Genomic DNA, 14112 nt, shown 5'->3' on the forward strand with positions numbered 1-14112 from the left:
AAGCCTCTTCTGTTGGAAGTCAGTTAGCTACCACTAGGTAACATGGACCCCAATTTGTCCAGGATTCTTCACTGATGCCTATTTTCCAGGCTTAATTTACACCTGCAATCCCTTTCGTTCTAAATCAGTGTCCTGATTAGAACAATATGATGTATGGTCAACCTCCTTAGGTTGAATGCACTGCATAATTGTGGGAGGGCCAGGGAAAATTAGAGCAGGGCTCACCCAATCCTAAGTGTAGATACTTCATAAAATGCAGTCAGATGGACGTATTAGTGATTCGGGGCACACATCACGCCCTTGCCTTTGTTGAGCTTGTAGCTGACTGCAGTCAAGCCTCTTCCATGAAGCCACATCTTCCCTGGGTGGTACTGCTTTTGGTGGTTCTGGGGCATCTGTTCCTACTCACTTTCATGATGTTAGAATTCGACCCCTTGTCAAGAACTTTGTCGTCCAAAATGCTGCCTTAGCCCTTCTGATCTCCTGCTGTCTGAAGATAGAATCTTGCTTTTCTGTGTCATTTCCATGTTGTGATTAAAGATACTGCATAGGACAGCCTGGTGACGCATCATTTCTTTTCAGTTTGATCCCCATTCACATCCTGGGAGTCATTTCACATCTCAAACTCCCCTGCTTCTTGCCTGATAAGATCTCAGGAGAGGCCAGCAAACGCCTGTTGAAGCTTCAGATGTCTGATGCAGAGTGGCTTTCCCTAATTTATGCATCTAGATCTTGGAACAGAAAGAAAGAAAACACAGTTAAGTGTAATGTGACTTCTTAGTGAGTGTGCTTCTTTTTGGCCCCTGCGGGGCCTTGGAAATGGGATGACTGACACAGAATAGGTCAGTGCTCAATGAATATTTGTTGATCCAAGCATGATTTTTTATTTAAAAACAAGCAGAAGAGCTTGCTTGTGGCTCTTGCTGTGAATAAAAAGCCTATTTCTTTACACCTGTCAAGGACATCTGCTTAGGGAAGTCCCACACACAGCTTAGGTCCACACTGGAGTATGAATCGACTATTTGCTAATCATGTAAATATTATTGCTGAAACGAAAACATGATTGAAGCTGGAAGTGTGAACCGAATGCAGGAAATGCCAGCTCTTTAATGTAAGCAATTAATTAGACATCATCTTTACGTCTGGTGATGGGTCCCCGGGTGTTAATCAAATCAAGTATCACCAGCTGCCGAGAGAAGAGGCTCATTCAGGAAGCATTCTTTGCACCGAAGGGGAGAGGGAGGTGGCCCTGAGATGGATTTCCTGAGACTCCAATAGCTAAAGACCCCTCTAGAGGAATTCTGGGAAACTGCTTTGTAGGCACATGTGTAAGAGATCACACGAACACTGTTTTGAGTCAGCTGAAGTGGTAGAAAGGGCTAGAAAGAACTGGGTTCCACTCCTGGTTCTGCTTTGTTCTAGCCTTGGAAATCCAAGTGATCTGTCTGAGCCTTAGTTTCTTAAACTGTGAAACGGAGAAGACAACATCAACCTTGTGGGGCTTTTAGAAGGTTAAGAGACGATGTAGATGGCACCCAGGGCAATGCCCAGCCTGTAAGAAGGATTCCCCAAGGCAGTCAGGGTGGTAGTGATGGTGCTGGTTAGCCACCAAATGGGTTCTGATCCCCACTCTGCTGCCAATGTGACTTCCTGGACCTTGGACATACCCTTAACTTTCAGCACTTGCTCTTTAAGTCTCTGGAAAGGCAGGAGCATGCTAGATGGTGCTCCAGGGCTAAGCGCCCATCATCCTGTGACAGACTAGGAATTGGGACAAGTCTGTGATAAGTAGAATGAAATGTGGGGAAAACCCCACTGATACAGGGCAGGGTGGTCTCGCCAGCAAGGGTGATGCTCCGCTGGGTGTTGCTTTTTTTCATTCCACCCCCTGCCCCCCAGAGCAGGCTGGTGGCCACCTGCAGTGAGCCCTCCTCTCTAGTCCCCCCCACCACACCTGCCTGGCTGTCCTTACCAGCAAGGGGTGGCCCTGGAGAATATCTCTGCAGGATTGGTAGACACTCCACACCATGACAGGGCCACCTGGAAGGAAAAAGGAAATTGTGGGAGGGAGGGTCCTGTATTGAACCATTGGGATATTTACTTATTTTAAAAGTTTATTTGTTTATTTTGAGAGAGAGAGAAAGAGTGTACCAAGCAGGGGAGGGGGAAGACAGGGGGGAGGGAGAGAGAGAATCCCCAGCAGGCTCCACACTGTCAGTACAGAGCCTGATGTGGGGCTCCATCTCACAAACCGTGAGATCATAACCAGGACCAAAACCAAGAGTCGGTCGCTCAACCGACGGAACCACCCAGGCGCCCTGAGCTACTGGGATATTTAAAATAACATTTCCTTTTCTTTGTTTTTCTTAATGCAAATTAATACATGGCTGATGTAGAGAGCTACAAACACAAAATAGTTGAAAGCTGTCACCATCAGCTACGTACATCCTTCCAGCCATTTACATATAAAACACAAATGACCTATAACACTACCACCCTATCTTAGACTATACTCACTCAGGTGTCCCCCCCCCACCCACCCACACGCCCCCACTTCTACATCATTGCTGGTTTAACTTTTGCTGATCTCTGTTAATAGCAATTCAACAGAGGTTGTCAAAATAGGATGCTTGCCTCTAGGGCATCTACAAAGCAATCGATCTGGGAACAGGAAGAAAATTTTAGAATTTCTCTTGATATTTTTACCTCTTCTTTTTAAAATGGTGTGTGTGTGTGTGTGTTTCAAAACATGTAAGAATATGTCTGGAGGTGGAACTGTCCAGAGCTGGGATGGTGGCTCAAGGTTACCATCAGAGACTTAAAGCTCTTTCCAACTTTCTGCTCTTGTGCCTCATGTACAGGCCTTCATTCTCAGGCTCACAGCCTCATGTTTGCCAGCTGGCTGCTTATGGCCATGCTTTATAATCTACATTCCAGGCAAGAATCACAGGAAAGAATCAAGGGCAAAGGGTGTTCTCCTAGTGAGTCTTTGCTTTTTGTTCAACAAAGGGTATTTTCCTTCTCGTTGAGCAAAGCAAGGAGAGGTGGCAAACTGAAAATTATCAGCCTCTCGGCCTGTGTGGCACTGGAAGTCAAGGGCATAGGGAATTGGGAATCGTTGGGGGTGTAGATAATCCATAGGGTCTGCCACAGTCCTCGCTCCAGGAAAACGCACGTACGTGTGCAGATGTGTGTGTGTGTACACACAGCTTCTCCAGGCAATTTTAGGGACAGAAGGAGACATGCCCCATAGGGCCAAACTGAGAATGAATGGAAGCTCTGCTCAGCCAAAGCCAGGGAGCATGAAAGAAGCAATAGGAGAAGGAGATAGAAAAGAGAAGAGAAAGTAAAAATATACAAATGGGAGTGGCAGACAGGGAAAGGAAAATGGTTGTAAGCAGCAAATATTGTAATAGTAAAAAAGAAACACATTGGCAAAGAGAAATGAAAAGGAAAAAGCAATACTATGATGGGTAAAAGATAAACAGTCCTTTGGGTATCTGAAGATACAGGGAGTGTACCCTCTCTGCCCCCACCAAAGGACCAGAAGTCAGCTCTCCAATGAAGAGTGGGAATGATGAAGGTGGTCATGGAGGAGGGGACAATTTAGTAAAAGTTGGGCCAAGTTCTGTTCACTTTTTTTAAATACATACATATATATATATATATACATATATATATATATAGCATACATATATATGTATATTAAGTACATATATGTATTTATATATGTATGTAATATATGTATTATATATATATATATATATATGTGTATATGTGTATTATTAGAGACAGAGCACAGGTTGGGGAGGGGCAGAGACAGAGGGAGACGCAGAATCCAAAGCAGGCTCCAGGCTCTGAGCTGTCAGTACAGAGCCCAATGTGGGTCTCAAACTCACGAACCACGAGATCATGACCTGAGCTGAAGCTGGACGCTTAACCGACTGAGCCACCCGGGCGCCCATGTTCTGTTCACTTCTATGGAACACAGAACATGCATTAGGACTTCAAACGAGTTCTGTAGAAGGTTTGGTACCTTGGAGAGGTGAAGTCTCATGGGGAATAGTCCAGCGGGATAAGCCCAGGTCTGTAGAATGCAGCCACATGGTGTTCCATCAGGTATTGTAAATAATTTCTAGTGGAGTTGATGGTGGCAGCTTGCAGCTAGTTGCCTGCACATTTGTGGGAACTGATCACAGTGTTCGGATTAGGTATGTTGCAGATAATATGCAATTAAGCAGTAGAATCATTAGCAGGGTCCCTGAAACCATTCCATAGGACCTAGGACAAATTCTTCCCATTTGGGAAAATCATAGACCCTCCAGTATCTTTAGACATTGTACATAGCAGAAGCAAAACATTTTTAAGAACAACACAGGTGTCTGAGCCGCATGTATTTTCCTCTAGGGAAGTTGGTGATATCAGAGGAGGACATCACTTTGGAAAATGAGTTGAAAGAAAAGAAAGAAAGAAAGAAAATCGAGAAAGAGGAATTCCTGATATTTTCAGAGGAAGAAATACCTGATTGCTGAAAACAGTCCATATCCTGAACAGTTTCCTAGAAATGCAACTGGTTGATTTTTATAAGCCATTCCATGCATCAGACAGCAAGTTCTGATGCTTCCGATTGCCCAAAGAGGTAAGCGGTTTAAGTGTGTTGAATACTTTTCCCAGTATCTGACTTGGAAGTCCACCTAAAGTAAATTTTTCTATGTACATGCCACCTACTACCTGTCTCTTGTTACGAGGACACAAGCCTTGGTGAATTTGGGCCCCACACTTAGGATCTCACTTAACATTAATTATCTTCTTAAAGGCCGCATTTCCCAGTACAGTCACGTCAGGGCTTAGGACTTGGATACATGAAATGTTGGGGGCGGGGCACCATTCGGTCCATTGCAATCTGTTGGTACCTGTTTAACTCTGTTTCATAGTGTCTAATAACCCCAGCGTTACATATGCTCAACATCATGTGACCCTGGTTCTGCAAGAAAGAATAATCATGCTGGTCATACAGTTTAAGAAGACAAAGAAATGTGTGCTCATTTTGGAAAACTTATCATTTTCTGCAAATCAGTAAGACAGAGACCCCAATGGAAAAGGGGCCAAGATACAAGATCAAAATTCACAGAAAGGAAAAAGTACAAAAAGCTAACAAGAATATGAAGAGATGCTCAAACGCATTAGTTGCCAGAAAGATGTAAGTTGACAATGAGGTATCTGTTTACATGTGCCAGACTGGCAAAACCGGGATAAGCCCAGTGTTGGCAGGGATACGGGAGCATGGGGGCCCTCACGCACTGCTGATGGGAATGTAAACTGGTGTAGAAATCCTGCGTGGGACTCTGGTGGTAAGAGCAGATGAGGCCTATGAGTACCTCCTGACTCAGGAAATCCACTGTTGGTACATATCAAGAAGGGATTCTCACGGAGTTCCTAAGGGTCCTGTCTGAATAAGGTCCTGAATTCAGCTCCCCTAGGACGATCACAGGGCGCACCTGCTGTCCTGGTGAAATTACTCATAGCACCCTTGTCACCCTCAAATGTGTTCAGTCTGGGTACGAGGATTGCCCTCAAGACATACTTTTGGGGGTGGGTGTTGGAGGCAATTTGGGGAGTGGATGGCAGAGTGTCCTGGGTTCATGCTCTTTAGAGAGAAGTACACACGAGATATACTGAATGAAAAAGGAAACAGGTTTATAACAAGAAAAGCAACAATGGTTGCATGCCATTAAGACTCATGCATGTAAAACCATATGTTTTATTTTTTATTTTATTTTTATTTTTTTCATTCATTTTTTACTTAAAAAACTTTTTTAAACCATATGTTTTATAAGAACACAAAGTAACAAAAGGGGTTGCAGTATTGAAATGGTTGCCCAGGGGCACATGAAGAATGTCAGGGGAAGAAAAGGAAGGAAGGAAGGAAGGAAGAAATTGAGAGGGTTCTTCTTAGATTAAAAAATGATAACGAACCATTGAGAAGTACGATAAACTCAGACCACAGTATCTGAAATCGAAAAGACAAGAGTTCCGTCAAGATAGATAAAATTGAAGAATTCTTTTAAGTATTCAGAAAGGTTACAGCTTTCTTGAGAAACTGGCATTTATTTGTTTGCTTATTTATTCTCTTAGGCTCTAAAAAGTATTAAAGTCTGCTTAATAAGTATCTTAAATAGGACAAAATAAACAAAAATAATTGAGTGAGGAAGGCAAAACAGAGAGTCTACAGAGCTAGGAAAGATAAAGCAAAGTTAAGTGTGAGGTTAATATCTAATATTCCTACCAAAAGGTCCTATAGAGTTTCTAGAGCTGAGTCTCTGCTTTGATGTTAAACTGCCCAAAAAAGAGACGGCCGTCACATACATGATCCATAATATCTGTAATAACAGCCACCACAAAATCACTCCAAGTATTAAACAGCCCAGCTGTTTCCCATTCTGAGAGCAGAGAGAAATTTCTCCCTTGGGCTCTCATAAGGAGGGCATTGTGTAATGGAATAGCGACCTAGAAACTTCATCTCCACAGAAAGACGCATTTTGAAGCCATGTTGAATATCTCAGTGCTAATTTACTCTAAGAGAGTTCGGGCTCCTTGAATTTCTGCAAAAGAACTAGGTTTCATTTCCAGGATACTTCAGAAAATGTTCCCGTGAATGCAGTAAACCTGTGTGGCCCACAGATGTTTGGGCTCCCCCACTTGGATAATAACCACAGAGCCATAAATTTCTGGTTATTACAGCGATAGCTGACGGAAGACAAAAGGGTTCTCTCTCCTCCCAGATTTTGCAAATGCCCTTGCCTTTCTGCTCCTGAGTAGGGGGCAGGAGAGGAAGAGACCGTGTCTTCCTCTATCTCTTCCTGAAACAGCTTCAGCAGCAATTAAATTTTTATGAACTAAAAACCAGACATAGTAGTTACCGCAGAGGCTGCCAGACGTAAATCTACTACGTGGAAACAGATGCCACCATGAGAGTGAAACCGGCAAAAAGCAATGTGTAATGGAAGGGTTTGGTGGCGGGCATCTATAGAAAGAATGCACTGTGAGAGAACAGCTCCAAGTGGACATTTAGGGTGTGTAGGAGGTGTTATGGGGTGGTGGGGGGTGGTGTGGGTAGGAGAGGGAAAGAGGCAATCTAGTGTTGGGTACCTTCTGGGTTTGGAGCAAGTATAGTTCATCAGAGTGTTTGGAAGCCTAGGTGAAATAACCCCTAAGTCGTATCCAATTATATTTGATTTTTTTTAATGCTTATTTTATTTTTTTGAGAGAGAGGGAGCATGAGCAAGCAGGGGAGGGGCAGTGAGAGGGGACAGAGGATCTGATGTGGGCTCTGTGCTGACAGCAGAGAGCCCGATGGGGACTCGAACTCAAGAACCGCAAGGTCATGACCTGAGCTGAAGTTGGGCGCTTAACCGACTGAGCCACCCAGGCGCCCTTCAGTTTGTTTTCATCAAGTGACCTCTGCTTATGAATTCAATTTTTAAGAGCCCCACAGAGGGAGGCATGAAAGATTAATGCCACAATAGCTGTAATTATTGCTTGTATGTGACCCGGCAACTCAGCTTGTCAATAGGTAGAGACTTCTTAACCCCTCGAATATCGGCTGGCTTGTGACTTGATTTGGCTGATAGAATGTGGTGGAAGTCATGACGTGCCAGGTGTTTTTAAGTTTATTTATTTATTTTGAGAAAAAGAGCGCGTGTGCTCACGTGAGTAGAGAGAGAGAACCCCAAGAAGACACCATGCTGTCAATACAGAGCCAGACCCAGGGAACCAAGAGCCGGACACAACCGGCTGAGCCAACCCGGTGCCCTGTGATGTGCCTCTTCTGAGCCTAGATTCTCAAGAGGCCTTAAGTACTTTCTCCCTCTCTCTCTCTCTCTTAACATTTCGCTGAATGTTGCATTGCACAGCCACCATGGAAACATGGCCAGGCCAACTTGCTCAGTGATGAGAAACAAAACTCATTTACTCACACCGTCCTGGCCGATCGCCAGACTGTGCTAGACGCATGTTACATCAGCCAGCCTGTGGCCCAAGCACCAGGTGAGCATGAGACCCTGAGCGAGCCCGGGAGAGATCAGCTGAGCTGCCCTGCTACCCTAGATATGTGAGCAAAACCAAATTCTGATGGTTTTCAGCCTCTGAGTTTGGGCATCCTTCCTCCACAGCAACCGCTAACCGACACAGGACGGCTCCCTGATAATAGCCCAATAACTAACAGAAAAATGTGTCTATTGTAAATGAAAGAATCCAAACAACAATATTAGAAATGAAAAACACCCAGCGCACCTTGACATTCTGGTTTGTGTTTGGGGATCTTCTAAGCCAGGGAGCGTGGCAGCCCCTGAGTCTCTGAATAAGTAGACAAAATGTAGTTTCTGGACTTGGAATGTGGAGGACCAGACCCCACACGAGTGATCTTGAGACACTCCGCTTGGGATTCCCCGCATGGCTGCAAGGCGACAGCCATATGTCTCCCTTACAAATAAAGTGTCTGAAACTGAAGTTACCATGTCCCCACCTCCTTCTAGTTTACATGACAGAGGGTTGTTTTCTCTTAGAATATCTTAATTACTCCTAAATTGCTGTGCACCTGCTACTGTGAATTCTAGAACAGTTCCTTTCTTGGGGCACTGTTTTCCACTCTGCTGGTGTATGTCTCATCACCCCAGGGAAAGGAAGGAGGGATGCAGGCAGGCAAAAACACCTGTCACAAGCAAAGCCGGGAAATACCAGCTTTTAATTGGGTTCTACGGTGGTTTCTGTGGCCACTTCTGACCCCTGACATTTTCTCTTTGAGTTTTGTTGTCAGTTTTATTTGGATCGGCTTAATGTTTGCAGCAGGAAGGAGAGTCACAGCCAGACATGGCCCCTCTTTCCTGTGAATCACCAGCATCTGCTACACGGTGGCAGAGTCTCATTAGTACTGCTTCTGCTGGGCTGGCAGATCTTTTGAGAGGAGGTACCGGGGGCTCCGGGACTCTCTAATGACTCTTGGGGAGGTGCCAGAGGAGGGTTACTGTCTTGGGGAGGCCATTGTAAAAATGTGCCTGTCTGTGTCCTGCAAGAAAGGAAAGAATCCTTTCGTTTGAGCCCAGTTACCAGACTTCTTAGGATAGCTATATTAGAAAATTAGTCCAAATTAGGATTCCGCTCATAAAACATCTAGTAATTTGGGGCATCTTTTTTGGAAGTTAAAAATGTTTTCACACTCTTTCTCCTTTTCAGAAATTAAAGAATTTGAGCATCATGGCATAATGGTTTTTGAGATGGGGCCAGGGTGCCTGGTTTTCAGGTATACTTGGATGGCTTCCTGGCTCTGACATGTGAACTGTATGCTTTGTGGCACATGGAGTAGCTTTTCTAAGACGTCGGTTCTTATCTATGCAGTGAGAATGGTATTAAATTTGCCATGAGGATTAATTTGTTTAAACGTGTATAATTCTTAGCATGCTTGGAGCATAGATGTAGATGGTAAATGAGTTCTTTTATGTTTCCTTCTTATCACCCTTCCTGACTTTTATTTTTTGCTTGTTTGCTTGATTTCTTGCTTACATACAGTATTTTTTACTCTATAGAATAAAGGAAGAGTTTTTTGGAAAATAAGACGTTTATACGAATATCTGAAACTGTATTTTTTACCCAATAATCTCACTTAGGGGAATGTGTATTGTAACAATGGCCCCAATTATTAAAAGTACAAAGGTGTATAGTCATAAAGAGATCCCATTGTTGCTTCAAAATGTCCTTCCTGGTCATTTTCCTGTTTATTTTTTAAAAAGGGCACTTTCCTCACCCTCTCTCTCTTTTTAATCGTTTGTGCCATTTGCTACTTATTCTCATTATTGTTTCCATGCAGGCAGTAAATTCCTATCCCTTCAACAAATCGTTAAAAAATAGACCAGTATTAATTCCCCATGGGCTCAACATGAATCACTTCCTTCTAAAAAAGATTGTCAAACAGGCTTATTTCTTCAGGCTGCCGGTTTCCGGGGGAAGCAACACTGGATTATAACCCATCTTATATGGTTACATATCTATTGGGAGATATTTCATAATAATAAACTATGCTAGTCCTTCCTAATATTTGGAATGCAATGGTCTAAGAGCACACTAAGAAAACAGTCAAGAAGGCATTGGAAGTGAAGAAAAGGGAAATCATCTTGACCAGTGAATTGCTGCTTGTTCATCCCTATGCTGGGGTTGTCCAAGGTATTGCTTTTATAATAACAAACAAAAAACCCTGCCAGTAAGCATTTTAATCCCCCATTTCCTGAAAAGGAAACTGAAGCTCCAACATTTCAGATGGCTTGCCTGAACACCAAGAATTTAAACAAAGGGCTGCTTGACTTGAAGATCATGTTCATTTGTTTGTTTGTTTTTTTAATTTTTAAAAAACATTTATTTATTTATTTTTGAGAGAGAGAGGGAACAAGTGAGGGAGGGGCAGAGAGCAAGGGAAACACAGAACCCAAAGCAGGCTCCAGGCTCTGAGCTGTCAGCACGGAGGCCAACGTGGGGCTTAAACTCATGAACCGCGAGATTATGACCTGAAGTTGGATGCTTAACTGAGCCACCCAGGCGCCCCTAAGATCCATATTCTTCCTTCTATTCCCAGCTGCCTCCAAAGCAGTGATTCTTACATTAGCTATACATTGGACTCATTTGGAAACCTTAAAAAAAATAGCAATGCCCAACACAATACTGAAAAAGAGCAAAACTGGACGACTCATACTACCCAATGTCAAGACTTATGGTAAACTTTCAGTAATCAAGACTGTGTTCATTGGTGAAACAAGAGACACATATATCAGTGGAACAGAATAGAAAACCACAAAATAGACCCACACAGATAGAATCAAGTGACTTTGACAAAGGAGCAAAGGCAATGGAATGGATTAAAGATGAACTTTTCAACAAATGGCACTAGAAAAACTGGACGTCCATGTAACATAAAATTTAAAAAAGTGAACCTTGTCCCAGATGTTACACTTTTATAAAAATAAACTCAAAATGGATCATAGATCTAAATGTAATATACAGAACTTTCAAACTGTTAGAATAAAAAGCAGGAGAAAGGCTATGTGACCTTGAGTTTGATGATGAATTTGTAAGTATATGATGCAAAGCATGATTTGTTAAAGAAAAATTGAGAAAGTAGACTTCATTAAAATTAAAAACTGTGAATGCACTGTAAAAGAAAAGCTAAGGACACGCCACAGACTGGGAGGAAATATTTCCAAACACATACCTCATAAAGGTCCTCTATCCAAACTATTCAAATGACCCTTAAAACGTGACAGGAAGAAAACAATCAAATTTTTAAATGGTCAAAAGAGCCGAACAGATGCTTCACCAAAGAAGAGAAACAGATGGAAAATGATCATGTGAGAAAATACTCAACATCGTTTGTCATTAGGAGATTACAAATTACAACAATAATGAGATAACACTACACATATATTATAATGCCTGAAATTTAAAACCTGGCATCAATTGCTGATAAGGATATGGAACAAGAAAGAAGTCTCATTCACTGCTGGTGGGAGAGCAAGATAGTATAGACGCTTTGGGAGATAGTTTGACACTTTCTTACAGAGATAGGTGTAGTCTTTATCATTTAGTGATTGAATTACCACTATTTACTGATTTGAAAACTTAAGTTACCATTTTGAAAATTTATACCTGGGGATGCCTCAGTGGCTTTGTCAGTTTAGCGTCCGACTTCGGCTCAGGTCATGATCTCGTGGTCCATGAGTTCGAGCCCTGCATCAGGTTCTGTGCTGACAGCTCAAGCCTGGAGACTGCTTCAGATTCTGTGTCTCCTCTCTCTGCCCCTCCCCTGCTCATTCTCTCTCTCTCTCTCTCTCTCTCTCTCTCAAAAATAAGTGTAAAAAAAAAAAAAGAAAGAAAATTTATATCCGTACAAAAAAACATGCATGGGAATGTTTATAGCCACTGTATTTATAATTTCCCAAGCTAGAAGCAACCAAGAGGTCCCTCAGTAGGTGAATGGGTACATCTATACAATGGAATATTATTAAAATAATAAAAGCAATGAACTATCACACCACAAAAAAAGACATGAATGAATCTTAAATGCAACTTGCTAAGTGAAGGAAGCCAGTGAAAAGGCTCCATATTATATGATTCAAATTCTATGACATTCTGGAAGAGGCAAAACTATAGAAACGATAGAAAGATCAGCGGTTTCCAGAGGATTTTTTAGGGGAAGAGGAAAGGGTTGAATAAGGGAAGCACAGAAAACTATTTAAGACAGTGGGACTATTCTGTCTGATAGCTATAATGGTGGATATATGATACTATGCATTTGTCAAAACCCATAGGACTTTATAGGACAAAGAGGAAATTTTATGCAAATTTTAAAAAGTTATTTAGTAGATTAGGATCCCGGGATGAAGTGCAGAATTGTGACGAAACAATGAATTACAAATACATTGAACAGCCTCACTGAAGGTACGGAGGAGAAGAGGTGCTGACCTAAATAACCTTGGAAATGAGTGAAGTCTGTAATACTGAAGGCAGAAGGAACTGTCCGTAAGTCTGTACTGTAGTTGATAAACTTCCCATGAGGGTCCAGGTTAACAATTCTGATACCACTACATACTGAAATTCATCAGTGAAGTAAACAGACAACGATGGGAGCCAAGTTTCTCAGTGTGGAGTAGGAAATTACAGAAAAGCAAGAGGAAGAGTGGAAACATCCATGTGATAATTGGATTAGAGTTGGAAACATCAATATGGACTCATATTAGCTTAATGTAGAGGAAGACAGTTCCACACAGAAGTACTTACAGGTAAGTATATATGCATCGGTTATTATACACACACATAATTTCCTCGTTTTGTCAATGGAAAGAGTTTAGGAATGATGACATCTCTGTAGCAGTGAGCACATCCAGCATACAGATCTTGGCTTCTAATACCATTTTTCAACAAAAGGAACCAGGACTTAGATAAATGGCTGATTCTAGGACTAGGGTAGGAAATAAATAAGATGAACACAGAGCATCATATAGTGCCCAAAAGTAAGAAAGTGCTCAGAAAAACACCACCACTACCACAAAAGGATATAGGGCCAATGAACGAACTCCCGATGGCCAAGGCTGGAACACTGGAGCGGCAAAATAATTAAAGTAGTATTGGATTGAAATCCAAAGTAGAAAATAAATGAACCTCTAGAATATAAATACATGGAAGAAAATAGACAAATTTCCTCTATCAAAGAACTCTAAAAATTTTCTTGTAAATCCTAAGCCCTCAAGGAGCTGGAATATAACCCTGAAGTGTGGGTTGCACATGGTGACTTCCTTCAGAAGAGTACAGTAAGAAAAAAGGGACAAAAGACTAACTTTGTCCTGGAGAAGCCTGACAAACACTAGCTCAGCCAAAAGATTAGGGTCAACGTTGCTAGTGACAAGGCAGGTCAACATATGTGCCCTTGATCTGGTGCGATGAGAATGGTTTCATCTCACCGGTGTTCTTCTCAAAAGCACATAACCCCAGTCTGATCATGAGAAAAACATCAGACAAATCCCCACTGAGGGACATTCTGCAAAATATCTGGCCAGTACTTAAAACTATCAGGGTCATTAAAAACAAGGCAAGTCTCTGAAACTCTTGCAGCCCACAAGAACCTCAGGAAATATGACAACTACATGTAATGTGGCATCCTAGATGGAATCCTGGGATACAGAAAGCAAACTAGGGAAAAACTACAGAAATGTGAAAAAAGTACGGACTTCAGTTAATAAAAATGTATCAGTATTAGCTCAGCAATTGTAACACATGTACCAGACTCCTATAAAATGTTAATAATAGGGGGAAATGGCTAGAAGGTATATGGCAAATGTCTGTAGTCTCTTTGCAATTTTTTCCATAACCCTAAAGCTGTTCTAAAATCAAACGTTTATTGAAAAGAATTGGCTAATGCCTTATACTACGCTGAGATTCCGATTTCATCTAGTGTGTGGCCCAACCCTCAAGACTTTAAAGAGCTGCCCAGGTGATTCCAGTATGCCTCCAGCAAAGTACTCTAAAGGAAGGGATGGAATTTCCCTTCTCCTTTCTTGTCTAATTGTAATAAAT

At 42.1% G+C, this 14112-nt stretch overlaps 1 long non-coding RNA gene across 7 annotated transcripts in view; it reads left to right on the plus strand.

Annotated features, from left to right (window-relative positions):
- The window catches only part of LOC115499304, a 52856-nt gene that overhangs the window by 5303 nt on the left and 33441 nt on the right, over positions 1 to 14112 (plus strand). For 6 of the 7 annotated variants that reach the window (XR_004344342.1, XR_004344343.1, XR_004344338.1 and 3 more), the window contains exons 2-3: positions 4408 to 4639; positions 4935 to 5200. This is a non-coding gene — a long non-coding RNA (uncharacterized LOC115499304). The remainder of the gene's footprint in view (positions 1 to 4407; positions 4640 to 4934; positions 5201 to 14112) is intronic. The other variant, XR_004344341.1, reaches the window with a different exon arrangement.

Source organism: Lynx canadensis, chromosome D4 (genome assembly GCF_007474595.2).
Source record: "Lynx canadensis isolate LIC74 chromosome D4, mLynCan4.pri.v2, whole genome shotgun sequence".
Taxonomy (NCBI): domain Eukaryota; kingdom Metazoa; phylum Chordata; class Mammalia; order Carnivora; family Felidae; genus Lynx; species Lynx canadensis.